Raw genomic sequence first — 7,726 nt, 5'->3', positions numbered from 1 at the left:
GGGGAAATTTGCATTAACACTGCAGTGTATAAAGCTTAGTTTAGTTTTGTTTTTATCCGTTTGAAAGAAACTTGGCTTGATCAGTGTTGAAGTATTTCAACATTAAAAGTAAATTTAATAGCTTTTAGAAGAACAAACTTGCAGTGTATATAACTTAGTTTAGATTGGAGTAGTTTTATTTTTATCGATTTGAACTAATTATGGCTCTGTAAATAATAAAAGTAAATTTAATAGCTTGCAGAAGTAGAAACTAAAGGATATATCCTTTTATTGATATTTTTCTGAAGTTCATTTTCACATTGTCGTGATTTAACGTTATTAGAATGAAGTAGGCGACTATTGACTTTCCGCACTTATCATACCAGGACTCGAAATATAATAATTTCTTTTTAATATAATAGTTAACTTTGCAAAAGCACAGCAGCAGGGACTTTTATTATTGAACTTAATCTACTATTCAAATCTATAAAGTTTAATTGCCTTACGAATAAAATAGAGCACGCGTTGAAATATTTTACTACTCATTATTCAAACCAAAGGGAACGCTCAGTATCTTTAGCAAAGTATTCGCGCCAACTGTCCGTTAACGAAGACCAATTTAAGAAATTAGCTATGAATTTGATGAAATTTGAATATAGGGCGTCCAGTTTCTTCAAAAAAACCTTTATCAAAAAGCTGTTTTTTATAGGACATTGTCAACTTAATACCCCTAATTAACGGAAGATAAAACAGTCAATTTCATCACGAACGCATTCCGAACCTGACCTGTAAGGCTGTTGTCTATGAAAGTTAATTTTGTAAGACTGTATTGAGAATAGGTCATCTAAGTTCATGCTGGTGTACATACATCCCAACTATTAACTCTTATATCTAATTAAGGGCTGCAAGGTGTTTTTTTTTAGGGAGAATTAATAATGAACTATAAATTTATATTTATATTACAAAACTACTTTATTTATAAATTTGTTTACTTATGAGAAACATGAGGTATAGGATCGTCAGGGCCCCATGGGCTTATGTATGTACAACTTCCCTCGTGTAAAGGACAACAGCACACACACACCAAAAATAAATACAATTTGAAATTACATATGCAGAAATAAAAAAAAATGTTATCACAATTGATTAAATATTATAGGGTATGAATTGAGGTCAAATAACGCTGTTACCAAAATGCGAACTGAATTTTACACCCTGAAGGGCAAATATAGTGGTAGGCAGCTCCTTCTCTGTAGGTAAAGTGTTGAAGGGCTTTACCGAGACTATAGAGAACTTTTGAGGTTCCATGGAGTGCATATCAAAATGCTCAAACCCCATAGTCGCAGGGTGGTCACAGCTACAGTGGACAGGGGAGGAGGTTTAATCTTTCTCCTGGCAGAACCTGCAAAACGGTTCATCAACAATGTCCCTTATCTCCAGCCTTACTTTTATGTTTTTTGGTGAGGGCAAGCAGTTCTTTTGCTCTCGTGTTGGAGGACTTCGATGCCTCTTTACATCGATAAATCATAAAATCATGGGTTTTTAATTCAACTACTACGTAAAAAGAACGAATGTTTTCATAGATTTCAGATTTGCTCAACCATACCCACTCAATTATGGGACAATTGCTGTAATATGTTCATACATTTTTTCGCTTTTTCTTTAGCAAAACTGCATAAGTTTTAAACCCTTATTGCAGGAGACATGGGGAATGAAGAATCGGGCTATGAAATACATTTTTACCAGAGAGTTCATAAATCGTACCTTCAATGTCATGTAGATATTTAACAATTCTAGTCTCTTTCATTAGACAGTGAAATTTACAATATATTTCTTTCCCCAAGAGTTAATTACGAAGACCATGAAATAGATTACACGCAAATTGTCATGTTTTAATGGAAGACCCCAATTTCCCCCCTTCATTTTCGTGCCTATCTCTTTCGCCGAGAAAAGTCGAACGCTAAATTCACGTGCATTTTCAAAGCGAAAAAAAAAACGTGACCGAATAGTTATACTTTTCTGGCTCCTCCCACTTTTATTTCCCATGATGCTGTGAATGGTTCGCGAGTTCCTACCTAATGGCAATAATCATATAATTACCATTATATATGCGTCATATGTTTATAATATATGTTGCATAAGTATCAAACTTCCTATACTTCGTAAAGATAGAGATATACTGAGAGCTAGTTCGAGCACGACAAGCGAGAATTGACTATTCTCGGTTTTACAGTCCATCTTCCTATTTAGTCTGTAATAAGACTTTGACAGCGCCTCACCAGGCGTCGCTTTACGGGAATCTAAGACGTTTCACCTACATCCCTTCATGACTAGCTCTCATTAACCTGTGTGAAACTTATCTTATGAACTTATGATACATGCATAACATTTATAAGATAGCCGAAGTTTGTGTTGGCAAATAAAACAGTACAGAGTTCCTACACATTATGGATAACCTGAAAAAGTATAAGAACTTGAAAATAGACTGAAAAGATCATGCCAAATTTATTTATTCATTTATTTTGGAGGAAACGATAGGGAAATGTTTTTATTAAATATAGAATAGCAATATTGAGATATGTTTTTAAACTATTTAAGTTTGTATGTTTTTCAGTTTAATAATTAGTTTATAATTTGTAAGTTATTGCGAAATGGTCTGGGAAATTTGAGGATCATTGTAAGGGAAAAGACAGGGAATTGTGAGAATCATTATCGAGGAAAAGACAGGAAATTTTGAGGATCATTTAAGGGAAAAGATAGGGAAATTATGAGGATCATTGTCGAGTGAAAGACAGGGAAATTTGAGGATCATTGTCAGGGAAAATCCTGGAAAATTCGGTAGAATTTGAGGATCATTGTCAGGGAAAATCCTGGAAAATTCGGTAGAATTTGAGGATCATTGTCAGGGAAAATCCTGGAAAATTCGGTAGAATTTGAGGATCATTGTCTGTGATAAACCTAGAAAAGACAGGGGAATTTGAGGAATGGTAGGGGGGAATAGACTTTCGAAACTTTTAGACGAACCCTGCAAAGAAATAACGATTCGTTGGTAAAATGGATTAGTGGTCGAGTGTTTCAGAATAGGAATAAGCTAAATAACACGCAGTAGTGCGTGCTAAGGCAAATTATCTTTCATTGATTTTTGTTTTAAAAATTTAATGGCGTTTTCTATTGGCTACATGGCGAGACTGGAAATCAATATCCACTCTTGTCCCCAATCGTCATTTTCTCATAGCATAAGACTTCAGTTTTTCCATTTCATGCATTATTGAGGAATTCAATTCTATTAACGTTTTAATTAAGCCACCAGTTAGCGTGATAAATATAGCAACGAGTTGACTAAAGAAAGTGTTGAAAAAACTCTTTTTTCTAGTCATTTGAACCACAGAGAACACTCAGTATCTTTATGAAATAATTAGCTCTTATTATCTGTTAACGATAACCAGTGAGCGAATACACCTCCTCCTTACGATTACATACTGAATACAATATCAATGGCTATGGACAAATTTGTTTATTTGGAGTCCAGTTGCTTCAAATACCGGTATGTTTAAATGATTTTTAGCCCTAGATACTAAAACGTTTAAAAAATTTACCGGTAAATTAGAGTTAAATTTCCCAAATTTTGATATACCCTCAAATCCATAATTGAACATACTTTTATATAAAACGAAAATATTGTGAAATTCTCAATGTGTGGAGACGTTCTACTATCATAGAAAAACTATTCAGTAAACCCAAAATTATATCAAAACTTTGGTTTAAAGATCTTTTCGCCGTTCAATAATTTACGGTGATTTTCTGCGGTAATTTACGGTGAATATTTGCGGTAATTTACGGAGAATATTTGCGGTAATTTACGTTTTTTTTACCGCGGCAATTTAAAGCGTTGAAAATAGGGTATTTGAAAATTGGAAATTTTTTCATGGTATTTCCTATACTCTGATCACGCGTAAGAACCGCGATTTCTAATATCAGCGATTGTCACTGTAATAGTTCACCTAGCAGCGAAAGCACAAGCAAAGTCTCTTAAATTATTTCATGCATTTCAGATACGTTCAACCATTTCCAGGAAACTACGCGACAATTGAAGTAATATGTTCATATATATTTGTTCGCTTTTTCTGAAACAAAAACAGATAAAGTATGAATATAACATATTACAGGAAACATGGGAAATGGAGAATCAAGTTTTAAAGTACATCTATAGCAGGGAGTATATTGAACGCTCTACAAATATCAAGTGAGAATTTAACAACCGCAGTATTTCATCTTCAAAAATAAATGGACATTTCTATTTCCACGGCACTAAATAGAAATTAGTTGTTAACTAGCTTGTGTTTAACCCTGACTCTAGCAAGGAAGCACGGGAGATAAGGTTGCGACAAGATTCAAAACGGGGAGGGAAACGTTTAGAAGTTTTTAAAAGTGGATATAAAAGAATGTAGGCTAGTTCATATAGGCCAGAGTCAATTAGGGGGAACCATTTTGGGGGTTTAATTATTTCTTGCATCATTGTCGGGTTTGCAGGAAACCCACTGCCGAATTTTCATTTTCCACATCACCCGAAAGTAGTACAAAAACGTTTCGAATGAAAACAGGCTAACGTTCGTCTGTGGGATTTTATACGTAATTTCTTTTTTTTTTACGCAGAATTAATTTTGAAGACCACAAAATAAGTTACTTTGACAGTGTCAAAATACACGATTCACCAGGATCCTTCAACGTATATTACTCAACTATACAATAATGAAATTACAATTTTACATTGTATGAATTTTCACGTAATAGGATAAACACAACCTGATGTTTCCAATTCAACTTTCATTTTTCGAAAAAGTGATAGGTCTTTACACACCTTCCGCATCCTTTGAGTTTAGTAGCACCGTTATTGTAACTGGTCCACCTAAAAAGATAGTCTCAACTAGTCTCTCGTTTTTAGCCATAGACTCGCAGGTGAAGACTTAATTAATCCAATTTGATTAATGCTAATTAAACTTATAAGCGCAAATATTCGGTCGTGAACTTAAACTGTATTGATAATTATCAAATAGGTTGTTACGTTAATGACAATGTCAGTAATTTTAATTTCGGCAATCCTGACATTTCATTGGATTCTAAGGCGTCGATTTCAGATATTGTTTCCGAAGCAAATTATCAAGAATTTTGTGAATTTAATGTTGAATAACATTTGGAACAACACGTCTTTGCTGTGCGCTGAACGTGAGCGAAATCCCAATACCAAAAAATATAAGAAAATCAATCGTAACTTACTGATTTTTCGCAGCGATTCCAAGTATTTCGCAGGAAGTAACTGTTCGACTGATTTCTTCAGTTTGGTTGATTAGCGTTACGATCATTTTATTCTTTATGGGATGTTTCTTAAAAACCGAGTTTACCACAGAGACATACGACACTCTCAACTCATTGGAAGACGTGATGGCGTCCAAATTAAAACCCAAAATAATCGAGGGAAGCATCGTCCATGAATACCTTAAGATTTTGGTAAGATTGTTTTTATTAAACATTGAAAATGGCTCCAACTTAAACTCTATTGATAATATTAAAGATAAATTATTAACCTTTTGTTGTTTCCACTCCATATTTGCCAATATCTTACAAAGTTTGCATCAAATAATGAAAACCGATTTTTTTCAGGCTACCGGCGACGAAGTTGTCAATAAGTGGATGAAAAATCTGAATTTCTGCACCCTTATGGATCTATTAGATTTAGAAGGATACATGGATATCCTGTCTGATGAATCTGTTCTAATCATCAGCAAAACCTATCTGACTTGGTTGATCGGAGAAGTGCTGACGAGAGGTGATGATTCAAAAGAAATAATAGCAAAGATGGGTGGATTGTATATTTCGAACGAAATTCACACCGATTATCTGCACTTCATTTACAACACGTCATTCTTTACTAAAAGCCCGGAAATCCGTGAAATTGGTCAAATAAGGTACGAGTACAATTAGGGAATATCGTTTAAACAAGTAGTTACATTAGTACCCGTTCTCAACATAATTACCATCTTTCCAAATACTTCTACAATTTCGTTCTGCTAATTATTCCTTTTACTATTATTTTAATTTCAGCGTTTTACCGTTTTTTGAAAACAAACCACTAGCATATCTGGACTTTGGTTTCATTCATCCCCTTGAATACGTCACTTGGATGAAACCACAAGAAAGCGTATCCGAAATGAGCATTTCTCAATTGACACCACCATTTTATCTTCTACTTGGGCTAGCTGTTGTATCAGCAATATTCGCGACACTTGAAATAATATTCTATAATTTCTGAACGAATATGCCGATGGAAAAACTTTTCTTTGAATTCTTTCTATTTGATTCCCACATTTTAATTTAGTTTAAGCTTCTTGAATCATTAGAATTATAGTCATGCTTTTAGTTCACTATCAAAAGTAAGTTGATAAAAGTTCATAATTCAGAATCGATTCTCTTTCAACTGAAATCACGTTTCTTATAATTAGAAATAGTTTTTTTAATCCGCGACCATCTTTTGAAATTGGCTGCCAGGATTATATAAACGTTTTTACGGAATAACGCCCTTACATTTAATTAATACTTAATTAATATTATTTTGCCTATATCCTATAGCCATAGTTTATGGATTTAGGGGTACATGTTGGCATCTACTAAAATAGTGGGCCAAAAAGCAGAAAAAATGTGTTATGGTCAACGTCGTGTCACTTTGCCGTTGGCATGTATATATTATGCAATATATTCACGGAAATTTATTTAAAAGCAGGAAAATTAACAAAATTTTAATCCAAAACTTTGCATTAACACTGCAGTGTATAAAACCTAGTTTTGTTTTTATTGATTTGAACTAATTATGGCTCTGTAAATAATAAAAGTAAATTTAATAACTTTCAGAAGTAGAAACTAAAGTATATATCCTTTTATCGATATTAGTAATAATATATTTACGTCTTTTTCCATAGTTCATTTTCACAGTGTCGTGATTTAACGTTATTAGAATTTAATAGGCGACTATTGACTTTCCGAACTTACCATACCAGGGGCTTTATTCTACTCCGATCGGTGAGATCCATACCGACAGTTTCCGGTTGGTGCGCTATAAAATTGTCGCTATGACAAAATTTCGGTATTCTGAACTGATCGGTGACTCTAAAGATCGCTTGAAAGAGTCGTTATCATAACTACAGCTTCACCCTGTAGTTCAGAGGTACCAACGATCGAAAATGGCGCTCATGCTTCACGAATTAGAGATATTATGGCACTTATATGAAATGGAAAATAATCAACCGCAAAGGGACTTACGAAGACAAAGAGTTATGCGAGAGAGATGTGCTGCGTTTGAAATGTTGTCGGACTATAAATTCAAGAGATTATTCAGGTTAAACAAGGACTCAATCAACGCACTGTGTGATACTCTCAGACATAGACTGGAAGGCAATCACGCTTTAGCTTTACCCGTGGATGTGAAGGTATTTCATATCATTAATTCAGGATAATTATAAACGACCTAAACTTATTTTTTTTTAATGAAATGTTCTTGTAGCAATTAGATTTTTTGCTGTTGGATGTTACCAATTATCAGTTGGTCAAGATTTATTCTTGACTGTTAGTCAACCTTCGGTAAGCCGATGCGTCTCGAAGGTTAGTCTAGCTATTATAGAACTATGTATGGCGGATCACATAAAGTTTCCTTCAACCGAAGAAGAGGAATTACAGATAAAAACTGGATTTTGCAAAA

General features: G+C 33.9%; 1 long non-coding RNA gene across 1 annotated transcript; it reads left to right on the top strand.

Annotated features, from left to right (window-relative positions):
- The first annotated feature begins 7,277 nt into the window (after positions 1-7,277).
- Positions 7,278-7,726, top strand: LOC149677922 (uncharacterized). Its single transcript, XR_016366441.1, has 2 exons — positions 7,278-7,457; positions 7,532-7,726. It is a non-coding gene; the product is annotated as an uncharacterized LOC149677922 (long non-coding RNA).

The sequence above is a fragment of the Phalangium opilio genome, unplaced genomic scaffold (assembly GCF_054372755.1).
Source record: "Phalangium opilio isolate 3A_F unplaced genomic scaffold, DU_Popi_V2 ptg000043l_1, whole genome shotgun sequence".
In the NCBI taxonomy this organism is placed as follows: domain Eukaryota; kingdom Metazoa; phylum Arthropoda; class Arachnida; order Opiliones; family Phalangiidae; genus Phalangium; species Phalangium opilio.
Note: the sequence above shows the minus strand (reverse complement) of the source record. Positions and strands in the feature narration are given on the sequence as shown.